This window comes from Humulus lupulus, chromosome 2, assembly GCF_963169125.1.
Source record: "Humulus lupulus chromosome 2, drHumLupu1.1, whole genome shotgun sequence".
NCBI classification, from domain to species: domain Eukaryota; kingdom Viridiplantae; phylum Streptophyta; class Magnoliopsida; order Rosales; family Cannabaceae; genus Humulus; species Humulus lupulus.
In genome coordinates, this window is record NC_084794.1 from 261,806,504 (window position 1) to 261,832,217 (window position 25,714).

The following is a 25,714-nucleotide window of genomic DNA, read 5'->3' on the forward strand; positions in this document are numbered from 1 at the left end:
TGGTGGATGAATTGGAAGAAGTGTCACTAGATGTTTCGTGATGATTCATCCACTCTCAAAAATCAGAATTAGGTTTATTTATTTATTTATTATTTTATTTGATTTTTTTAATTATTTATTTGTTAAACTTGTTCCCAAGTAGATTTGGAAGTTTTCAGGTGATCTCCAACGCCTTACTAGAACTCCCCGAGGTTACTGAGTAAGTATGGTGGATCCCAAGTTAACCTTTTCGACCAAACAACCTTTAAGCAGAGTGAAATTGCTTATTTTGACAGAACAAGCTTGATTTTCTTATAGTAATAAGTTCAACAATGTAATAATGCAAAGGTAGATGTTCGAAATGTTCCTAGGCCGATTGAGAAGGTTGCCAAGGTACCACTTTAGACCCACACTTGCCTAGACAGATCTCCCCGAGGTTCCTAGGTAAGTGTGGAGGGTAACGCTATCACAAACCTTATTTAACAACCAATCTTTCTAGACAGAACAATATCAGTTTCTACCATTTGTAATATTACACAATTGTTCTTAATACCAAGTGTTTTATGATTAAAATTTTACGAACAATTTTATGCAATTTTTTTTTTTGGAAAACCTAAGTTCTAAGGAAAACTAAGGCAAAGAAAAAGAAAAGCCTAAACTAAGGAACCTAAAGTAACAAAATAATCAACACAAAAACAAAGTAAAGAAAAGAGAATTGAAGTGAAGATAAAATAACAAGTTTAATCTCTTTCTTTTTCAAATATTTATTAAACTAAAAAATTAAAAAGAAATTAAGAAAGATAAATGGAATAAAAATTAACTAAAAAGAAAAAAATTATATATATTTATATGATTCTTTTTTTTTTTGTAACAAAAAGAAAGGAAAAGAAAAAATATATATACATAATTTCTTACGTTTTTTGTTTTTTTACCCTTTTTTTTGTTTTTATATATATATCATTTTTTTTTGTTCTACCGAAAGAAAAAAAAAAGGAAAATATATATAAATAATTTTTTTTGTTTTTATGAATTTTTTTGTTTTTTTATGATAATAATTAAATTAACTAAAAATTAGTAAATAAAAAAAAACTACACTAACAAAATATTCATACCAACAAAAATACAAATAAAGTTACTAACATTTTGGTAAAAATTTCACTAAACATTTAAAAACTACCTCCCTGGCAACGGCGCCAAAATTTGTTTAACGCCCAAATCGTGACAACCACTAAGTGGTGGTTGTAGTATAATCGAGCGGTCGATCCACAAGGAGATAACCTAAACTCAAAATATTAGTAGAAAATAACACAAAAATTAGTAACAAGAAATAAATAAAAAGATGGAAATGAAAAGAGATTGAGATTTTGGTGTTGTCTTTTTGATGAAATGATAAAATGAGATAAGTGAAATGAATGTAAGATGTAATCAAGAGTTTGAGAAATGGAAATGTTTCAAGAATCATCCATATGCTTGTTTAGTTAATTGGTTACTTGATTTACAAAAATACACAAGTAAATAGTTTACATCCCAACATTTACTTGGAAAATCTAACATTAAAGTCCATATTCTTTTCTAACAAAAGTCCATTTGAGTTATAAAGTTCTTTACTTTAAAAGCACAATGTTAATCTTATGAAAAATCTAAAAATAACAAAATACCCAAGGGCAATAATGCAATAGAAGATTAGACATAAAATTATGTATCAATATTACTTTTGCTAATTACAAGCACATAGAAAGAGCATGACTAATCCTATATACTATTAGCATAAGTAAATAAAGATAACAAAATAGAGATAGGGATGAAAGAACATAAATAACTCAAATACATTACATTAAGAACATAGTAACTCAAAGTAGCAAAATAATATCACTAGCATATGGAATCATCCCTAACCTTCCTAGGAAGATCAGGCCATTATGCTCATGATTCTCACAAAATTCTAAGAAGAAAATATGAGAAGAAAGTGAGTAGAAATTTTGCTATAGTTTCTTTAGTCTAAAAATTACATACTAATTGTGGAAAAAGAGTCCATATTTATAGAGGGAGAAAATGACTAAAAAGAAATTAAACAACAAAATGGGGTTTACAAAATAAATCTGAAATATTAATAATAAAATATGATTTTGAAAAATCAAATCTTATTATTAATATTAACCTAGCTATTTTGGTGTATGGTCATTTTTCCCTTTTCTAAAATACCACAAAAACATGAGTTTTAAAGCTCAAAATAGTAATGTGCAAGGCCCAATACCCACAAAACATGGGTTGAAGGTGGCTGGTGGCACAAGAGGGTTTTGACCCATTCCCAGCCCTTGGGGAGGTGCCACATAAGCCCTGGATGGTGGCAGAAGTGCAGGAGGAGGCTGGGTCTGGTGGGCTTCGTTGGGCCGCTGGAGGCTGGGCCTTCGTTGGAGGAAGCTTCGGTGCTTCAGATGGGCTGCTGGAGGATTACGTTGGGCCACTGGAGTGCTGGGCTTGGGCCAACGGTTGAAGGAGGCAAGGCAAGGCTGGGATTGGGCGTGAGAGGATTGGGCTGCTGGGAAGAGTTCGCGGGTCACCAGATCGAGGGTCGGGTCACACGCGAGTTGCTGGGTGCTAAGGAGGAGCTTGCGGACGCATGGCAGGCCTTGAGCCCGCTAAGTGGCGCAAGGGTGAGAGGTTTTCAACGGGCCTGGGGTGCTTTGGACCAAATTTCTGGGCAAAAATGCCAACTTTTCCTCCTTTCTTCAGCTCTATTTATTCCTTTCTTCTTTCTTTTCTTTATGACAAAATGCCTCTTTAATTCCTACAAAATAACAATAAATTAAATCATAATCAAACATTTTCATTTATAAAATAAATTATATTAATTCAATGAAAATATTACTTAAACTTAATTTATTTTGGCCATTAAAATCAATAAATATGCATTTTTCACCACTAACCAGGAAGTCAGATAGTATTTATGCTTGGATTGCTATAATGTTACTAATGTTTTATGATAAAGTATATGTTGTGTGACTAATGTTAAGACTACAACAAAAAGGATGTCACAAAAGTTGATCGAAAAGGGTGTTATGAATGTAAGGAAGTTAGATAGTATTAATGCTTGGATTGCTATAATGTTACTAATATTTTATGATAAGGTATATATTGTGTGACTGGTGTTAAGACTATAACAAAAAGGATGTCATAAATGTTGACCAAAATGGTGTTATGAATGTTTTATGAATGTAAGGATGTTAGCTAGATTTTTGTTTTGTTTCTGACTGTACTCTAGTTATGATGATATGTATGGAATTGTTTGTGTTTGCTTAACTTAGTGCTGCAACATTATTAAAGGCAGACGTGCCTAAGATTTGCCTAAGATTCTGGCCAAAAGGGTGTCAGGTGAATTATGGTCAAAATGGTGCCATGGAAGTGACCAAAAGGAAGTCACATGTGATCATTGGACAATAAGGGAGCCATGATCTTATGTTGTATTTATGTTGCCTATGAACTTACGTTGAATGTTTATGCTCATGTTTCAAATGATCTTATGGTTATGATTACGATCTTATGATGTACGATTATGCTTATGCCGCAAATAGTATCATGTTTATGAATTGACTTGTGTTGATAGCGATTCCTATAAGAAAAGTATGTTATGAATGTATGGAATATGTCGCTTATGCTTGTATGTCTTTTTTGTACTTCCTTGCTGGGTTTTTAGCTCACCCTCTTACCTTTCTCCCTTGCAGGTGGAAAATAGATAGACTTGTTTTGGCACGCATGGTGAGCTGAGTCAGTTTTCCATAAGTACGAGGAGCCATTGAACGAGAAAACGATCTGGAACACTATAGTTCCTTGGAGTCTTTCATTATGTTAATTTATCAGTGGGATGTACTTATTTATTTTTAAGAGTACATCAAATGCTCTTTTGTTTTGAACATTGGATCCAAACTCTGTATGTATTTCGAATAAGGTCCTACTGTGTTTTCACACAAAATTATGGAATCTTTTGAGCTATTATTAAAAGGGAAATTTCATGTTATATGCATGATAACTTAGTGAAAATTTTTAATATAACAATATAAGCTACTATCTCAAATATATGACAATTTCAAATTTTTAGACAAAAATACCCCTAACATTCAAACACTAATTTTCTCTCTCAATTCGAACTCTCTCTCTCTAAAATCTCTCATTCTCTCACTCTCTCAGTCATTCTAATCTTGTATATCTCGAAAAATACAAAAAAAAAATCATCTGAAACAGACATTTGAGTGAAAAAAATATGAATCTCAAAAGTTTTCGTTAAATTTCAGTGCAAAGCATCGAAAAAATATCGTTTTGGCCAAAAAAACAAGGTTTCATGATTGCATCGTAATAGCATCAAAACACCATCGATTTTGCATCAAAAAAGCATCGTTTTTTGCAACAACAAAAAAAAAGTTTTCATGATTGCATCGCAAGAGCATCGAAACACCATCGATTTTGCATCGAAACACCATCGAAAAAGCATCATTTTGGACAAAAATCAATTTTTCATGATTGCATCGCAATAACATCGAAGCACCATCGATTTTGCATCAAAAAAGCATCGTTTTGGCCAAAAATAAGTTTTCATGATTATATCGTAAAAACATCAAAACACCATTGATTTTGCATCGAAATTACATCGAATTTGCATAAAAAAAGCATCGTTTTTTTTTTGCCAAAAATCAAGTTTCATGAATGCATCGCAAGAGCATTGAAATTGCATCAATTTTGCATCGAAAATGCATTGTTTTGATCCAATTTAGATGCTTTTTTTATGGTGTTTTAATGCAATTTCGATGCAAAATCGATGATGTTTAGATGTCAAATCGATGGTGGTTCGATACAAAATCAATGATGTTTCAATATTGTTGCGATGCAATCATGAAAGCTTGATTTTTGTCCAAAACAATAATTTTTTGATGCAATTTCGATGCTCTACACTGATATTTGACGAAAACTTTGGAGGTTGATATTTTTTTCACTCAAATATCGGTTTCAAATGATTTTTTTTTTAAATTTGGTATTTTTTCAAGATCTACAAGATTAGAATAATAGAGAGAGTGAGAAAATGAGAGATGTTAGAGAGAGAGAGAGAGTTTGGGTTGAGAGAGAAAATGAGTGTTTGAATGTTAGGGGTAATTTTGTCTAAAAATTTGAAATTGTCATATATTTATGATAGTAACTTATGTTGACATATTAAAAAAAATTAGTAAGTTACGAGGCATACAACATGAAAATTCCCTATTAAAATGAGTATTATAATATTTCTCCTTCTAACGGATTAGTTGTAAGAATTCTACCTATGACATTACCCTTTTTTCTTCAAATCCAAATTTTATCTGTTTGACTCCAAACATAATGTTCAGAGAATTGTTTTTATAATAAGGCTCTTGCTTTCTCATCTATTTTATTCATATTAAAGTACTCAGTCAACATAGATCTTAAAGAAAAATCATAGATCATTACTTTACTAAGATTGTTAAAAAAAATTTAATGTAATAAGTTGTTTGTCTTCAATATTTAATTGTAAAGTAATAACTGAAGGATAAATTTCATTTAGTGAAAAACTAAAAATTCTCCACATTTCCTCTGGTAGATCGTGGAGAAATCCATATTGCTAATTGGAATCTTCCAATTTCATCTATATCATTGTTGTCATTATTTGGATTTAAATGTATTGCAATTTGATCATGGCATTTATATATATATATATAGGGGATTTTACACTTTTCATTATAATTTTTTTTAATTACTATATTAATACCTATCAACATATTTTCAATTTTATATACATATATTAACCGAATTTTTATTTTAATTACTTTGATTGTATATTTTATTTTTAATTCTGTTATTTGTCTTATTTATTTATATACGCGATTTTAGCTTATTTATTTATTATTTACCTTTTCAAATTTTGTTGTCTTTTTGTTTTTTTTTCAAAAATAATTCTAAACACTTTTCATAAAGCTGCTGCCAAATCCTTTCCCCAAAAGAAGCTCTTTTTCCCATTTCAAAACAAAAACCCCCATCTTCATCATCTTTTCATTCCCAACCGTGAACCCTTGCACCCAAACCCATTTTTGTTTTTCTTCCTCCATTCCGATGGTCTCAACGCGGAGCGCCAGAGACACTCTCTCCACTTAGTCGCCGGAGAAGGATGAACCGTTCGATGATGACTTTGAACACGAGTCTGAAGATGGAAGAGTTCCCCCCCCCCCCCCCCCCCCCCCCCCGAGTGTGAAGATGCGCATGCACCTATTAGGAAGATGAAAAGTAGATCACCCCCCTCTATTAAACCTAGAACTAACAAGAAGTTGAAAATTGTTGATGAGACAGAGCTTGTTCAAGACTCGGTTTCAGATTCCGACCCAATTCTCGAATCTCCATTGATAAATGTTTTTTTCTTTCTAAAGTAAACATCGTAATCTTTTCTTCAGAATAGACTGGGTGGGAGGTTAGTCTACACATCTCATTATGATGTAATAAAGCTTACTAACGAGACCTTGACTTTACCGTGTCATCATCATCTATTACCATCGGTGGTAATGATGGATTTGGTTGGAACTTAATTTCTACAGTTATGTTTTTACTTTGTACCTTCATTTTTTTAGTGATTATTGTACTCAATTGAAGAAAAGTACAGCCACTAGGAAGTATAAGGCCAGTTACCTCAAAATCTTTATAAGTAAACTGATTTTTCCAAATACCATTGTAGTAAATGTACACAATTGTCATATTTGTGTATCCTGTTTTCATATAATAAATAGTAAAACATATGTTAGATAATAAACCTTGTATTACTTTACTCATTTCATTTTTTTTTTCACACGATATCGAAAAATAAACAAATGTATTTAACTTTCACAGATGTGTTATAATTTTACATATTTCTTTTTATACAAAAATTGCTAAATAAATACATAAAATGCAATACATAACAATAGCAGTTTATAGATGTATATTTTTTAAAAAAAATTTGTTCAAAGTTTCCTTTTATATAAAAAATTTTGTTTAAAGATTTACAAGAGCATTGTTTTTTTTTCTTTATAAGATTTATATAAACTGTTGTCATGTTTATGTATAATTTAAAAAAAAAAAAAAAAAACAGTTACCTATATGCTATTTAATAACCCTTGAATTACTTGAATTACTGACCGTTTTTTTTTTCCTCGTGACATTGAAAATAAACAAAATGTTTTAATTTAAACAAATCTGTTTTAATTTCACATATTCTGTTTTAAAAAAAAAAACATATCTAAATAAATAATTGAAAAAAAAAACATTACACTATTAGGTTATAGTTTTTTAAAAATAAATGTTTTTGTTAATTATTTGTTCAAAGAGTCATTTTATATTTTATAAATTTATGTTTAGATTTACAATAGCATTTTTTATTTCCTTCTACATCACAGTTTATTTTCTTTTTTGTTTTTTTTATTTCGTTATTTAAATGCATCTAATTATTCCTAAATGCAACATAACATAATTAGTTGTTCAATTGAACACCTTACAAAATAAACGTATTAGTTTATTTTTTTGAACTAATGAAATTGATAATTATAACTAAATGTGTTGATTGTACCCATCATTATTCAAGCTTTTCATTTTTAAACTTAGTCGATTATAATATAAAACTACTTAAACATATGTTATGCACATCACAATGTTAAATCAAACATATATATATATACTTTAAAACAAAATTGAGATATAATTCATTTGAAAAGCTTACTTTGTGGGAAACAATAGTGTCTCAAAATGGCAGCTTCAAAATTGGATATTGCATCATTTTTCTAAGTAGTTTACTTTAGATCAATACCCCTAATTCCTATATCAAAATATAAACATTTTTATCTTTCTTTCAACCAATATTTTTTCTTAATGTTGCTCATCAAATTGTGAACAAATGCAGATTTGTTGAAGATATATATTCAAAAAAATTGAAAATGGCGCCTACTAATATTTTATGATTATGCATCTTCTGTTTTATTTGTGTAAATCAGATTTTAAATATTTGATATTATTTGTGTATATTTATTCCCCTATCATTATCACTCATATTATATATTAATTGATAGATATTTTTATTTATATCAATTATTATGTTTTTTTTGTATGTATTTTATTTATGGGTAGTTTCAACTTTTGAAACTAAAGCATATATGGAAAGTGACTGAAATTAAGAGATTGTATTTTCATAATTTTATATATTAATTATTAAAATGGTATAGATTGTATATATTTTTGTAATTAGTTTATTTGGTGTTATTACAATAATTTTTTTTACATTTGTTGTATATAAGTGAAAATTATATATTTGAGTAATTGTCAACAAAACTCTTTATAGTTTGCATTTTCTTATTCTCAATTCCTTTTATTTTTGGTGCTGAAACATCCTAAACCACCATTCTTTTAACAAATCCACAGTCTTGTTAGCTCCAGACTGTTATCTGCCAGAACAAAATCTAAAATTTAAATTTAAATTATGGGTATATCTTCTTCAACCAAATTTACAAAATCATCTTCCTCACTCGTGCTCAAAACCCTCACCACCTTGTCCCCTTTCTTTCTAGATCTCTCTCTCAAGAATCCAATCAATCTAATCATTTTTTTGACAAAAAAAAAAAAATTAAATCATTTGAACATTAATTTTTTTTACTTTAAATACAAAAATACAAATAAAAAATTAATTAAAAAATTAGTGTTCCTCGATTGTTCATACTAAAATTAATTCAAAATCTTCAAACCTAAACCCAGATTTATTCATAAACACAAACCCATATTTACTCACAATCACATCTCATATTTGTTCATTGTTTACACCAGGCAAAATCTATTAAAACCAGCAAAATGGGTATGAACAATATACATATCTGAAATGGGTATGAACAATATACAAGAAAATCAAACAAACATATCTGAAAAATAAAAATAAATCTCAAAATCACTGAAGGCTAGGGAAGAAGGTTGGTGTTGAGGACATGTCATAGCAAGGGAAGAAGGTTGGTTTCCACGAATCTGGGGAGAAGGTTACCTGATGAGCTTTGTTCGTTGTCCAAATCTCTGTTCCCTCTCCAAGAGCCTTCACACTGTCGATTTTGTGAAGTTCACGAGATCTGCCCAGGTTTTGGACTCACAAGGTTTCGTGAAGCTCACCCGAAGCCTCTACTGGCGTTCTCATCTTCCATGGCTGCCAACAACTTGCAGAAAAAAAATGGCTTGTACAGATCCGCTGTATTAACCAATAAACTAGTTTTAGTTAATTATTTTGTTTTTAGTTGCTAATTAGTTTTTCTGTTAGAAGTTTGTTATTCAACAAACTCTCTCGTTTGTACTCTTGAAAACTCATTACTATAAATAATAATATCACCTCAGTCTACAGCTAAGGTTTTTCCCAAATTCTTCTTGTGAAACTTTTCTAAAGCTTCCTCATAGATTTTCTCTGTTTTTCAAGATTTGTTCATACTGGAGACCCATCCTCGGCCGCCCTTGCTCTTCACCTAACGCCAGCCACCATGACTCCAGTCACCCGAGCCTCCTTACCCAACCCAAGAAGAAGATGAGGAAGAAGAGACGATGAAAGGTTTTTTTTTTTTTTTACAATTTTGGATTTACAAATATGTTTTAATTTAGTTTTTTTAATATTAAAATTAATATTTTTTAATTAATTTATATTCTCTTCAATTATTATTTTTTAATTTAAAGTAATTAATCAAATGATGTGGACATATATTAGACATCCACATGTGTTCATGATGGCAGATAATGACCAAAACAACCAGAGGTTGCGAATTTACTAACAAAAGGGTGGTTTGGGAGGTTTTGCCACAAAAAGTAAAGAATGAGAGTTAAGTGTAAGAAAATCCAAACTATAAGGAATTCTGCTACCAATTACTCTATATATTTGTACAAATATTTCACAGCTTTAACGGTAGAACATATTTCTACATTTATGTGACAATCAAATTTTGTAAGTAAGTATGATTATAAGGTTCAACCAATCAATTATCTAAATAATGTCTTCTTACTCTAATTGTTTGGCCATCATTTCTTCTTTTATATTTGGGATATTCATTTTTACTAATATATGTTTCCAAAAAATATGCTTTAGGATAATGATTTCTACATGATCCCTTCTTTTGCATACAAACATTATTTAGATTTAAATTGCCACAAGGTCCATGCATCATATGTTTGACAACAACTTGTAAATGAGAATTTTTATCAACTGCTGAAAACTCAGCCAAAACAATTCTATAAAATCTTCAGGAGCAACAATTTTTTAGTTAGATTTTAAGATAATTAAGAAATTTGCATGTGAAAGACCTCTTTTTTGAAATTCTATTACATAAACATGGGCTGCCACAAGACCAAAAATTTCTTTTCTACATAAATCTGTAAATCCTAATTGGCATTTTTATAGAAATATCTTTTTTTTCTTAAAAAGATAAAATGGTTGATTTAATTGTTTCCTTTTATTATAATTTTCGGAAATATGTGTTTTCCTTTTATTATAATTTTCGGAAATAGTTGTTTTCCTTTCTTATATTTTTCGGATTTGATTGGAAAATATTTGGTTTCCTTTATTCCATTTTTCGGAATCTCTCTTTCCTTTTGTGTGATTTTTGGTCAATAAAATGCTTCCTTATTTAGCATATATTGCCTCTTTTTGTTTATAAAGGAAACAAAGGTTATTGCAAATATTCGGTACTTACCCAAAGTTATTTTGTGGATTATTTACTGACATATTTTCGTGCAGCTCAAGGATTGCAATTAGGAAACTGGTTTTTAATATCATTAATTATTGTTTCCTTTTTGAGCTTGTTTTGATCCGTCACAGGTCTGAGCTGTCCCCACCGATATCGAATCTGTCGGATCAGCATCTTCTAAATAAGGCAACTCTTCATCAATCAAGATTAACTACTGTGATTCTTGCCTTTATTAGAAGAACTCTTTCTCTGCCTTTGTGAGCACGAAAAAGACTCTATAAATAGGGCTCTAAAGGCAGTGAGAAAGATGAACTCTTTGGTGCATTATTCGTGAGCTTTATTGTAATATTTGAGAGTTCTCCTTTTGTTTTCAAGATCATAAGTATTCATGTGATCTTGTTGAATTATGAGTGATTAGTGTTTAGTGGTGAGCTTATACCATGTTCATGAGTGAATACACATTGTAATTTGAACACAGCGTTTGTAGTCTTCGGGAGAAGATCTTTTTCAAGCCTTGCGTCGGGAGGATGCAAGCACTCGCTGACCATTGAAGGGAGTTCAAGTGGTTGAGCGTTTCAATCAAAATCAGATTAGTGAAGAGAAGTACAACAAGTTGCGGCAAATCTCAAGAGGGAGTCTTGTTTTGTTTAAGCCAATGTTTTTGTACTTGTGATTCTTTATTAATTAGTTTTATTCTCTGGGCGTGGCCCCAAGGATTAGGTTATCCGAAAGGATTTCTGAACCTTGTAAAAATTCGCTGTGTTCTTTATTGTTTTTGCACTGTCTTTTTATTGTGTTCAGTTTCTGTCGTGACAAGTTTGGCGTCTGTCCCGACAGAACTGTAATCTGTGTAAACAGTTAATTACCATTCCGCACTTTAATTAATTTACTTGGTTTAATTAATTTGGTAATTACTAAAAACGGAATTTCAATTGGTATCAGAGCGGGTCACTCATTTCTGAGTGTGATCTTGGTTTATTCCGTTTGTTGTTCGTGTTCTTGCAATGTCTTTTTTCACAGAAGGAGGTTCCATAACTCGCCCCCCTTTACTCAACGATTCAAACTATCCATATTGGAAAGTTCGAATGAGAGCCTTTATCAAATCTCAAGATGAAAAGGCTTGGATAGCTGTTTTAAGTGGTTGGACTCCTCCAGCAAAAAGCGATGATATAACTAAGGTAAAATCTGAACTTGAATGGACTGATGCTGAAGATAAACTGTCCAGTTACAACAATAAAGCATTACATGCCATTTTTAATGGTGTTGGTGATGGTTACATTAAATTGATTTCTTCATGTGTTTCGGCCAAAGATGCTTGGCAAATTCTTCAAACTCAATTTGAAGGAACTGCTGATGTCAAGCGTTCTAGGCTTGTAATGCTCACAACAAAATTTGAAAATTTGAAAATGAATGAAAATGAAACCCTCACTGAATTTTATGAGAAATTGTCAGATATTGCTAACGAATTTTTTGCTCTTGGTGAAAAACTTGAAGAAAATGTTTTGGTTCGAAAAATTGTTAGAGTTCTCCCTGACAGGTTTCAGACAAAGCTAACTGCAATTGAAGAAGCAAAAGATCTGGACAAAATGAAAGTAGAGGAACTAATGGGTTCACTTCGAAATTTTGAGCTAAACCAAAAAATTAGACAAAAAGGTAAGACAGAGGAAATTAAGGAAAAATCTATTGCCTTGAAATCCTCTAAAGAAAAGAAGGAAAGTTCGGATGATGAGGATGATGAGATGGCTCTATTGACAAAAAATTCCAAAAATACATAAAGAAATTGGGAAATAAAAAGGCCTTATCCAAAAAACCAAAAGGTAATTTTTCTAAACCCTTTGAGACTAATAAAAAGGGTATTCAGTGCAGGGAATGTGAAGGATTTGGACATATTCAATCTGAGTGTGCAAATACCTTAAAGAAAAAGAAAGTCATGACAGCCACATGGAGTGATCAAGACTCTGAACAGAGTGATGAGGAGGAAAATAGTGTTGCCTTAACCTCTGTTCACAAAGGTATTGTTTTCAATTACAAGGATGTACTATGCCTTAATAATTCTGTTCAGAACAATGAGAATTCAGATAGTGATTCTGATGATTCTGATTTAGATGAGGAGTCATTACAAGAGTCTTATGAAATAATGTATGATCAATGGCTGAAAGTATGTTCTGAGAATCGTCTAATGGCTGGCAATAATAAAAATTTTGTTAAAAAAATTGAAAGTCTTGAGATGATTATTGCCTCCAAAAATGATGAAATTATTTCTTTGAATAAAGAAATTGAGTTTTTGCAAAAAGGTGTCAAAATGCTTAATCCTAGATCTGGAATTTTGGATGATATTCTTTCTGTAGGAAAAAAGGTTGGTGACTACAGTGGATTAGGATCTAATGGATCTGAGTCCTCAAGAAAAACGGTTTTTGTAAAATCTATGAATTATCCGTCTGTTGTGTCAACTAACCGTGTTGCAGGAACAAGTCACGATGCTGAGAGGACAGAGTTGCCATCTGTTGCAACAGATCTACAACTGAAGAAAATTTCTCCAAAAAGAAACATTGAACAGTTTGTACCAGTTTGTCATTTTTGTGGGATGAAAGGTCACATAAGACCTAAGTGTTTTTCTCTGTTAAAATTGTTCAAAAAGAATTATGATAAACACTTTGGTGGTATGAATCAATTCTTGACCGAAAGAAATTCAAAATCAAAAACAGTATGGGTCAAGAAAGTTAACTCTGTTTGCTTGGCTACTTTTACCTGTCACAAAATGCATGCATCTAGTTCATGGTACTTTGATAGCGGTTGTTCGAGACATATGACAGGTAATGCCAACATACTTACCAACTTCAAATCCTTGAAGTGTGGAGTAGTAACTTTTGGGGATGGAATGACAGGAAATATTCTGGGTAAAGGTACTCTAAACATTGAAGGGTTACCGAAACTGAAAAATGTGCTTCTTGTTGATGGGCTGAAAGCCAACTTAATTAGCATAAGTCAAATTTGTGACCAAGGTTTTTATGTTAATTTTTCACATGATGAGTGTAATGTTTTAAATCAAAATGGTGATATTATTCTCAAAGGCTCTCGTTCTTTGGATAATTGCTACACTCTCGCACAAAAATTCACATGTCATGCATCTTCATCAAGCTTTAATACTACTGACTTGTGGCATGAAAAACTTGGTCATATAAATTTCAAAAACCTGAAAAAGATTGCTAATGCAGGTCTCATCCGTGGTATACCCAAGTTGGGTAAAGAATCGCTTGGTAAGTGTGAATCACGCCAATTGGGAAAACAGTTGAAAATTTCCCATAAAGCATTGTCTGATGTTAATACTTCAAATGTGTTAGAATTATTGCATATGGATCTCATGGGTCCTATTCAAGTTGAAAGTATTAATGGCAAGAGATACATTTTTGTTTGTGTGGATGATTTTTCTAGATTTACTTGGGTAGATTTTTTAAGAGAGAAATCAGATACTTTTGAAGCTTTTCAAACACTATGTACAAGATTGAGAGTTGAAAAAAATTGTAACATTGGAAAGATTGTACGAATAAGGAGTGATCATGGTAAGGAGTTTGAAAATTCTGTTTATGATGATTATTGTAAAACATTTGGAATTTTGCATGAATTTTCTGCTCCCAAAACCCCTGAACAAAATGGGGTAGTGGAACGGAAAAATCGTACCTTGCAGGAAATGGCCAGAGTTATGCTTAACAGCAAAAAACTCACAAAGAAATTATGGGCAGAAGCTATTAATACAGCTTGTTATACAATTAATCGTGTTTTTCTGCGCCCAGGTACAAACAAAAGTCCTTATGAAATCTGGAAAGGTAGAAAACCCAATGTTAACTACTTTCATGTTTTTGGATGTCTATGCTATATTCTTAGAGATCGTGAGAATCTAGGCAAATTTGATGCTAAGAGTGATATGGGAGTTTTTCTTGGTTATTCCACTAATAGTAGGGCTTATCGTGTCTATAATATGAGAACCCAAACTATTATGGAATCAGCTAATGTGGGTGTAGATGATTTTAAAGATTTTTCTGAGTACTCCCATGAGGAGGAAATTGACAGGCTCATAGATGTGGCGGATCCGACAACACAGCTTTCGGAGGGGACAACAGCCACTGGTGACGTATCAAATGACAAGTCTGTCGAAACAACAACAGGGCAAACAGAGAAGGAAAATCTAGTTATTTCCTCTGACTCCGTTCAAAAAGAACCATCAACCAAAGTAAAAAAGAATCACCCTTCTGACCTTATTCTGGGAAATCTTGAAGAGAGTATGGTCACTCGAAAGAGGTATGTAAATTTGGTTCAATTTGTTTGTTTTACCTCCTCTTTGGAACCTAAAAATGTGAAGGAGGCCTTAAATGATGAATCATGGATCAATGCTATGCAAGAAGAGTTAGATCAATTCGCAAGGAATGAGGTATGGATTCTTGTCCGTAGACCGAGTCATACCAATGTTATAGGTACAAAGTGGATATTTAAAAACAAAACTGATGAATTTGGGACCATAATAAGAAATAAAGCTAGATTAGTTGCACAGGGGTACACTCAAGTTGAAGGAATTGATTTTGATGAGACATTTGCCACTGTTGCAAGACTTGAATCCATAAGATTATTACTAGCTATTTCATGTGTTCTTGGTTTTAAATTGTTCCAAATGGATGTAAAATCCGCATTTCTAAATGGTTTTTTGAATGAGGAAGCTTATGTGGAACAGCCCAAAGGGTTTGAGGATCCTTACAATCCTAATCATGTTTTTAAATTGCAAAAAGCTTTGTATGGGCTAAAACAAGCCCCACGGGCTTGGTATGAGAGACTAACTCAATTTTTGGTCTCAAAGGGATACAAGAGAGGGGGAGTAGACAAAACACTGTTTATCAAAAATGTTGATGAAAATATTATGATAGCACAAATTTATGTTGATGATATAGTGTTCGGTTCTACTAATGATTCTCTAGTGCAGGAATTTGTGAAACAAATGCAGGAAGAGTTTGAGATGAGCATGGTAGGAGAACTCAGTTTCTTCCTAGGACTTCAAGTAAAGCAGTCTGATGAAGGAATTTTTATTTCACAAAGCAAGTATGCAAGAAATCTTGTGAAAATATTTGGACTCGATGCATCTAAACCTGCTAAAACACCCATGGGTACCACGGTCAAATTGTCTAAAGATGAAAATGGGAAGAAAGTTGATCCAACCCTTTACAGGAGTATGATTGGGAGTATCCTTTACTTAACTGCAAGTCTCCCTGACATAAGTTACAGTGTTGGAGTGTGTGCTCGGTTCCAAGGGAACCCCATGGAGTCTCATGTGACTGCTGTAAAAAGAATTATTCGTTACATCAATAATACTCTTGACTTAGGCATTTGGTACTCCAAAGAAACAAATTCTAACCTTGTGTGTTATAGTGATGCAGATTGGGCAGGAAACACTGATGATCGAAAAAGCACAAGTGGTGGTTGTTTTTACTTAGGAAACAATTTGGTCTCCTGGCATAGTAAAAAACAAAACTCCATCTCCTTGTCAACAACCGAAGCTGAGTACATTGATGCTGGAAGCTGTTGTACTCAACTTTTGTGGATAAAACAAATGTTGGCAGACTTTGGGTTTGATGTTAAAACTTTAACCATTTTTTGTGATAATACAAGTGCTATTAATATCTCCAAAAATCCTGTTCAGCACTCTCGCACCAAACATATTGACATTCGTCATCATTTTATTAGGGAACTTGTTGAAAACAAAACATTGATTTTAGAATATGTTGAGACTAACAAACAAATTGCAGATATCTTTACTAAAGCCTTAGACACAGTTAGATTTGATTCCCTCAGGAAATCCTTGGGGGTTTGTTTTATTTGAAATTGCCAATAAATTGATTGTCTTGCCTTGCATATGTGTTTTTGTAAATCTCTTGTCCTGATTGGAAGAAATTTGATGAGCATATTTTTTTTATTAGAGAATGATCGTTATAAGTCCTATACTTTGTTGGAATGGAAAACCATATTTGAAAAATTATAGTTCATCCAATTTATATTTGATCAAATCATTATCTTTGTATGAGCATTCCTAATCCAGTTTCTTTTTCAGGCTCCATTTTGGAAAAGTGCTACCTATACTGATGTGTGAAAGCTGACACTGAGTAAGTTGGTACCAGGTAATTAGCAATTATATTGGAGGATACTCTACCATCGTAAAGGGCTACCATCAGTATAAGAGTTATAGCCTCCATTATGGTTACAATTGGAAAAAGGCTAAAAATCGCCAAATATGGGCAATGACCCTAGCTTTAAAAGGCCAAAAAGAAACGCCAAATTGCTTACACTTGCACACACATATGCTTGTTCTAGACTGTGTAAGATGGTTGTAAGACTCATACATATAATGAATTGTCTCAAATATGTTTTGTGTGTGGTATGTTTTTCGAATTATGGTCTCTTAGTATTTGAAGTATAACTCATTTCTCTAATTTGTGAAAAATATGGTTATCTTGTTTCTTCTGAACAGGACTTGGGATTTACATGGACACATATGGTAAGGCATTATACACTTTATTTTCGGCAATTCTGTAATAAAAAAAAATAATAAACATTTTGAAAAAGAAAATCTGTTATCTACCGTGTATTTAAAAAAAAAAAAAAGGGGTTGAAAAATTATTTTTGCAATTTATTTGTTTTGTCTCAATATATTCTAAAAATATTCAAAAGTTTCCAATTTTGAGGTGTGACAGAATTTGTGTTAAAAAGGGAGATTTTTTGGCATTTATCACTAAAAATCCGATTACCCGTTTTTGGTTACCCAATCTTGAACTTGCCTCATTTGTGTTCTGAATACTGTATATATTCGGAGTCCCTTGGTTGTTTTATGATCAGTGTTTTCTTGTTAAATCTCTCACATATAACCAAAGTGTTTAGGGTTTCTTTCTTTGTGTGTTTCACTTGTTTTCCTCTTAGCAGTCATGAAGACTCGAGGTCATGGTTCATCTTCCAAGTCCGTGAAGTCTCAGCAGGAGACACTTCCTGTATCTGTTCCCACTGCCACTCCTTCGGTCCCAGCATCAATTCCTGCTGTCTCTCCTACTCCAGGCCGTCGTTCTAAAACCACAGCAAGAAAGAAGGTTCTTGCTCTTTCGGGTCCTATCAGTTCATCTGTTCTTGGTGCTTCTAGCAAAGGAGTTACGTTCCCGAATTTGGATGCTGAGCAAATTCCTGCCTCGGCGGTTTCACTCGCCTCTCCCAAAGATCAAATAAAAGTCAAACCGGCCTTGGCAACTAGTCAGTCCAAATCAATTTCTACTGAAGATGTGTCTGCTCCATCTGATCATGACTCTGAATCCTCACTATCTCCTGATGTGTTGACACCCAAGGCAAAGGGCAAACGTAAGTCCAAAGTTGTTGGGTCGAAGAAAGGGAAAAAGGCCAAAGTGACTAAATCTAAAGGTACCAGTTCCATCTCTGATTCATCTCCTTTATCTCGTTTTAAATTAAAGGCCAAAATCAATCCTCCCCCATGCACCTCATCGGAGGATGTCTCTCCCGAGACGGAAGACTCTCAGCCTGAGTTGGATCCTTCTTTGACCGAGCCCAATCCTGAAGTTCCTCTTGATAATTTGGCTGAGGAGACTGACTCTGAAGAAGACCCATCTGAAGCCTCTCCAGTTGCATCGGACCCAAAAGGCACCACTCCTTTGGCTTTTCCTGAATTGTCGTCCAAACTTGATAAGCAAAAAGGTGCTCCTGCCCGTACCTCAGGTTCTTTCAAAGCTCACTCTATTACATTCTGTTTTAATGATAATGAGAAGAACATGCAATTCTATGACCATCGCCATTTTATTAGTGAGCGAAATTTTCTTTTTGCTCCTCATCGTGTTTTTGGGGTATTGCTTACTTTAGAGGAAAGAGGTTGGTTGCGATCCTTGTCTGGTTTTGATGGGTTTGTGCCTCGGGTTGTTAAAGAATTCTATGCAAATTTGAATGATGAATTATTAGACCAATCTTCTTTCATGTTTCATAAAGTTTATGTTAGGGGTCATTGGTACAATTTTAGCCCGTCCGAAATTACTAAGGCTCTCAATCTCGTCCTTGTGGAGATTGATGATTCTATTGAGTTTGCAAAGGATCAAGTTTTGTCTGAACTGGTTGGTCAGGCTATGGTGTGGGAACCAAGCACCTCTCTTTGTGTCACCGATCTCACTCATTTCTATGGTGCTCTTTTCAAGTTTGCTATGTTTAATTGGATGCCTACCACACATTCCTCCACCATCACTCAAGATATGGCCTTCCTGTTGTTCAAAATTGGTACTGGAGTCACCATAGATCTTGGAGCTGTTATTTTTGACCAAATCATGTCTCTTAGTGGTGCCAAACGTAAGGGGCAACACTTGATGTTTCCTCAGGTCATTTACAAACTTTTGGACTCTCAACGTCCTTTGAAGAAGTCCCATGAGACCTTGACTTCTCCTTTGGTTGGTCCCACCTATACTGTCAAGGATGATCATGCTCCGTCTACAGCTCGAAAAGTCAAAGGCATTAATCTGGCTAGTCCTGCTTCTGGCAATGTTGTGACTGACACTCCTGCTGTCCCGACTGATCTTGGTGCTGTCCAGACAGGAATCACAAGTCTGTCTGTCCGGTTCTCACTCATGGAGGAAACTCAGCGCCAAATTCTTGCTTCATTGGCCACTCTCCATGCATCCAGCTCTCCTGCCCCATGATAATTTCGGTTCCCTTGATCTATTTTACTATTGTTAGTTGTAAAAGAACACTTCATGTGTCTTTCTTTTGGTTTCATTTCCTTTTGGTTTCTATGTTTCTTTGGCATTTTTTTTCAGACAATGAGGGGGAGATAGTGACTCTATTTTTGGTACTTTGATTATGTTCACCTGCTGGTTATTATTGGTTTCTTTCGTTAACTGTGCTTTGGTTATCTTACGCAGGGGGAGTCATTTTTGTTTATTTTGTGACTCTTATGGTTTTAAGCACTTACTTGTGTTTTGCAGGGATCTTTTAAAAAATAGATATTCCTTGTCTATAAAATTGCCAAAGGGGGAGATTGTAAATCCTAATTGACATTTTTATAGAAATATCTTTTTTTTCTTAAAAAGAGAAAATGGTTGATTTAATTGTTTCCTTTTATTATAATTTTCAGAAATATGTGTTTTCCTTTTATTATAATTTTCGAAAATAGTTGTTTTCCTTTCTTATATTTTTCGGATTTGATTGGAAAATATTTGGTTTCCTTTATTCCATTTTTCGGAATCTCTCTTTCCTTTTGTGTGATTTTTGGTCAATAAAATGCTTCCTTATTTAGCATATATTGCCTCTTTTTGTTTATAAAGGAAACAAAGGTTATTGCAAATATTCGGTACTTACCCAAAGTTATTTTGTGGATTATTTACTGACATATTTTCGTGCAGCTCAAGGATTGCAATTAGGAAACTGGTTTTTAATATCATTAATTATTGTTTCCTTTTTGAGCTTGTTTTGATCCGTCACAGGTCTGAGCTGTCCCCACCGATATCGAATCTGTCGGATCAGCATCTTCTAAATAAGGCAACTCTTCATCAATCAAGATTAACTACTGTGATTCTTGCCTTTATTAGAAGAACTCTTTCTCTGCCTTTGTGAGCACGAAAAAGACTCTATAAATAGGTCTCTAAAGGCAGTGAGAAAGATGAACTCTTTGGTGCATTATTCGTGAGCTTTATTGTAATATTTGAGAGTTCTCCTTTTGTTTTCAAGATCATAAGTATTCATGTGATCTTGTTGAATTATGAGTGATTAGTGTTTAGTGGTGAGCTTATACCATGTTCATGAGTGAATACACATTGTAATTTGAACACAGCGTTTGTAGTCTTCGGGAGAAGATCTTTTTCAAGCCTTGCGTCGGGAGGATGCAAGCACTCGCTGACCATTGAAGGGAGTTCAAGTGGTTGAGCGTTTCAATCAAAATCAGATTAGTGAAGAGAAGTACAACAAGTTGCGGCAAATCTCAAGAGAGAGTCTTGTTTTGTTTAAGTCAATGTTTTTGTACTTGTGATTCTTTATTAATTGGTTTTATTCTCTGGGCGTGGCCCCAAGGATTAGGTTATCCGAAAGGATTTCTGAACCTTGTAAAAATTCGCTGTGTTCTTTATTGTTTTTGCACTGTCTTTTTATTGTGTTCAGTTTCTGTCGTGACAAGTTTGGCTTCTGTCCCGACAGAACTGTAATCTGTGTAAACAGTTAATTACCATTCCGCACTTTAATTAATTTACTTGGTTTAATTAATTTGGTAATTACTAAAAACGGAATTTCAAAATCAATCTTCAATTCTTTTAATTTTGCTCGAAATATACAAGCAATCAAACCTAGTCTATTTTGAGCTCCTCATGTGGTAGTAATTCTTGTTTAATTTCAATCCAATTATAATTGCATGTAATAGTTAAGAATGAAAGAAGATGGTAAAACAATTTGTTTTCCTATCTTAGAACCTGAATATTTTTTTCTATTTGAATACTATCAATAATTCCTTGATATAATTCAACACGAATCTTATCTTGCCTAGTTCTAAAAAAATCTAATATTTGAGCTTCAAGTGTCACATACATATCAACAACAAATTGTAGAAACAAACAACCAACATGCAATAAAATAGACTAATAGCAATAATATTCTCGACAAGACACCATGTTTGTCTTTTTCTTCTTCATTTTTGAAAATGCAAAGAAAAAAAACTAAACTATATCAAATATGGAAAATCTTCGCTATGCATAACTACATAATTTATTACCTTCAATTTCCTATTCGATTAACTCTTCAATAGAGTTTATATTAAAAGGATCAATTATATCTTCTTTTGTACACAATAACTTTGTTTCTTTAAAATTATTTTGTAATATTCCTGGATGCCTACCTATTTCTTCTTTTGAAAATAATAAAGGATATTGTAAATGGTCATAACAACCAAAGTTGTGGTGTTTAATTCTCATAGTAACAATATTGACAGCCACGTGTCAATTCCTCATTCATTTATTTCTTGTATCCACTTAGGCCAGTATATATATAGAGAGTTGTAATACTTTTTTAGAATGTAACAAAACAGAAAGAAACATAGAGTGAGTTGATTATTGGAGAGAAAACAGAGTAAGAGAGTGTGTACCATTTACTTGTTTGTCTTTTCAAAGAGTGATTGTTCACAAAGTGTTTGAGAGTTTTGTGAGAGTTGTCAAGAATAAATTGTCTTGACTGAGTGTGTATTGTTACTGTTCTTAGTGGATTCTAGAACTCGTGTGTGGACAAGCTCTAGCTAGATGTAGGTTCCATATTGGGGCTGAACCAGGGTAATTTCGTGTTGCATCTGTGAATGTTCTAGATTAGTCTCAAGCCTTATTGTTGTGATATTCCAACAAATCAGAGCCAGGTTTTGATCCATAGGGTGAAGGCTTGAAGATTCTTGGTTCAGAGTTGAGTTTCTTTGAGTTTCAAGAAGATGGCAGGAACTACAAGGTATGATCTTGAGAAGTTCGATGGAAGTGGAGACTTCAGTTTATGGAAGGAAAAGCTTATGGCAGTGTTGATTAATCAAAATCTGGATGAAGCCCTTGAAGGAGAAGAGAAGATGGCGAAAACGTCAAAACCTGAGGAAGTAAAGACCATGATGAAGAAAGCAGGGTATACCATCGTGATGCATCTGGAAAATAATGTGTTGCGACATGTAATAAATAAAACTACTCCTGATGGTATGTGGTCTAAACTCAAAATTCTCTATTCAACAAAATCAATTTCTAATAAAATGCATATGAATAGGAGGTTTTAGAGATTTGTGATGGATCCTACAAGGAATCTTGAACAAAATCTGGTGAATTTAACAAGCTTGTGCTAGATTTAGCAAATGCAGGAGAAACTATTAGTGAAGAAGACCAAGCAATTACTTTGTTGTACAACCTTCCTGAAGCTTTTAAGGATCTCAAAACAGTGATTCAGTTCAGCAAAGATACTATTACAATGGAGGATGTCTTGGGGGTTCTAAGAACTAAGGACTTCGAATTATCACTTGAGAAAGGCAAGAAAGATGAAGCTTTAATAGCTCGAGGTAGATCTCCAAAAAGAGATTTCAGTAAAAAGAATGAGAATTCATTTGGAAAATGGAAGTCTCGTGTTCGATCGACTTCAAGAGGAATAGATATAAGAAAGTGTTTCTTTTGTGGTAAAAGTGAACACATAAAAAGGAATTGCTTTGCTTATAAAAGGAAGCATAAAGAAGATACACCTTCATCAAGTACAGCTACATTTGTTGACAATGAAGAAGCTTCGAATGGTGAGATACAATCAATTTCCATAGATAGAAATCCAAATGAGTGGATACTTGATTCCGGCTGCACATTTCACATGTGCCCAAGGAGAGAATGGTTCCAAGATTATAGAAAGGTGAATCAAGGAAATGTGTTAATGGGAAATGATGAGTCTTGTAACATTGAAGGTATTGAAAGTGTTGCTGTGAAACATTTTGATGGAAAAATCAGGTTGTTGGAGAACGTAAGGCACATTCCTCTTCTCAAAAGAAATCTCATCTCACTTGGTACTCTTGAAGATGAAGGTTTGAGTTACAAATCAATCAATGAGTTGTTGAGAGTCTCAAAGGGGTCGTTGACAGTAATGAAAGGTATGAAGAAACATGGGTTGTATGTTCTTGATGGTAAAATAGTAGAAAATGGAGTGACTGGTGTAGTTAAAGAAGTTGATGAAGAAACAGAGAAATGGCATAGAAGACTTGGCCATATAAGTGAGCAAGGTCTTGCTGAGTTGGGCAAACAAGGGCTGCTTGGTAGTTTGAAGCCTCTAACTTTAAAATTCTGTGAAATATGTGTTCTTGGCAAGCAACATAGGGTGAAATTTTCAACAGGACAACATAAATCAACCAGAATTTTAGAGTACTTGCACATTGATGTATGGGAGCCGAGTAGAACACCAACTCATGGAGGTAACCGATTCGTTCTTTCTATTGTTGATGATTATAGTAGAAAGGTTTGAATTTTTCTAATGAAACATAAAAATGAATGTTTAGAAAAGTTCAAACAATGGAAAGTTTTAATGGAAAATCAAACTGGTTTGAAGATTAAAGTTTTGAGAACTGATAATGGGTTGGAGTTTATTAATGATGAGTTTGATGTTTTATGTGATGCATCTGGGATACTTAGACATAGGACTGTGATTAGAATACCTCAGCAAAATGGAGTTGCTGAGCGTATGAACAGAACATTGTTAAATAAAGTTCGATGCATGCTTCTAGGATCTGGTTTGAGTAAATCTTTTTGGAGTGAAGTTGTTACTACAGCTAGCTATGAGGTTAATAGGTGTCCAAATAGAGTTATTGGGCTTGTTACACTTGAAGAAAAATGGTCAAGGGAACCACCTACACTTACACATTTAATAACTTTTGGTTGTGCAGCTTATGCACACCAAAAGAATGATAAACTAGATGCAAGGTCCCAAAAGTGTATCTTTCTTGGATACCCCAAGGGAACCAAAGGTTATAAATTGTGGTCCTTAAATAAAAACGGTCCTAGAATCATCATAAGTAGAGATGTTCAGTTTGATGAATTAAATTTTCCATTGCTAACCAAAGAAAAAGAAAGTCAACAGTTTGATGCAGAAAATGAAGAGAAAATTCGCAACAATACTGGTTTTGAGGTGGATTCCACTTCTATTTCAAACAACAAAACTCATGCATATCAGACTACAGTTCAGCCAGATCCAACTACAAGTAAAATCCCAGATACGGATCAAGATGGAACACCACAAATTGAAGGGTATTAGCTGGTGAGAGACAAAACCAAAAGAATAATAAAGCCACCATATCGGTTTGTAGAAGTAGATGTAGTTGCTTACGCATTAGCAGCAGCCAAGGCGGTGTTTGAGAATGAACCTGAAGATTATGAAGAGGCTATGTCTAGGCCTGATGCTCAAGAATGGCTCAAAGCCATGAAGTCAAAGATGGAATCACTTTAGGAGAATAATACTTGAGAGTTAGTTGTCAGACCAGAAAAGCACAAGATTATAGAATGCAAATGGGTTTATAAGTTGAAAGTAGGGGTCAACAATTTAGAACCTCCAAGGTATAAGGCAAGGTTGGTAGCCAAGGGGTTTACTCAAGTTGAAGGTGTGGACTACACAGATATTTTTTCTCCTGTGATCAAGTATAAGACAATCCGAGTGATGTTGGCTTTATCAACTCAGTTTGATTGGGAGATTGAGCAACTTGATGTTACTACCTCTTTTCTAAATGGAGAGTTAGATGAAGTCATCTACATGAAGCAACCAATTGGGTTCGAGGTGGAGAACTCAGAAGGAAAACAACTGGTGTGTTTATTGAAAAGGTCTCTATATGGCTTGAAGCAATCTCCAAGGCAATGGAACAAGAGGTTTGACTTGTTTATCACTAAAGTTGGTTTTGAGAAGTCCAAGTATGATACTTGTCTCTATTTTAAGGATTTAGAGAATGAACCAGTGTTCTTACTCATATATGTTGATTATATGTTATTGATGAGTAAGAATAAGAAGAAGATAATGGTGTTGAAGGGCCTGTTGAATTCATAGTTCAAAATGAAAGATTTGGGGAGTGCAACAAAGATTCTGGGAATAGATATAAAGAGAGACATATCTAATGAATTGCTAGTCTTGTCTCAAAAGTCATATACAGAGAAAGTGCTTAGGAGGTTTAATATGCTTGATGCAAAACCAGTCAAACTTCCTATAGCAGGTCATTTCATACTTTCAAACGAGCAATCACCAAAGACTCCAGAAGAGAATGATCAAATGGTCAAGATTTCATATGCAATGGCAGTAGGATGTTTGATGTATCTATGGTGAGTTCAAGACCCGATTTAGCTCACGCTTTAAGTGTTTTGAGTAGATACATGGCTGATCCAGGTGTACCACATTGGGAAGGAGTTAAGTGGCTGTTGAGATATGTGAAGGGGACAATGGATTATGGTCTCATCTTCAGAAGAACAAAAGGTGATGTGAGTCTAGATGGGTTT

The 25,714-nt window shown here is 33.5% G+C and overlaps 1 long non-coding RNA gene across 1 annotated transcript; it reads right to left on the reverse strand.

The window, feature by feature from the left end:
• Window positions 1-8,725: 8,725 nt before the first annotated feature.
• Window positions 8,726-10,034, reverse strand: LOC133819311 (uncharacterized). The gene is made up of 2 exons (XR_009886314.1): window positions 9,356-10,034; window positions 8,726-9,217 (listed from the first exon to the last, which is right to left on the reverse strand). It is a non-coding gene; the product is annotated as an uncharacterized LOC133819311 (long non-coding RNA).
• Between the last annotated feature and the right edge of the window lie 15,680 nt (window positions 10,035-25,714).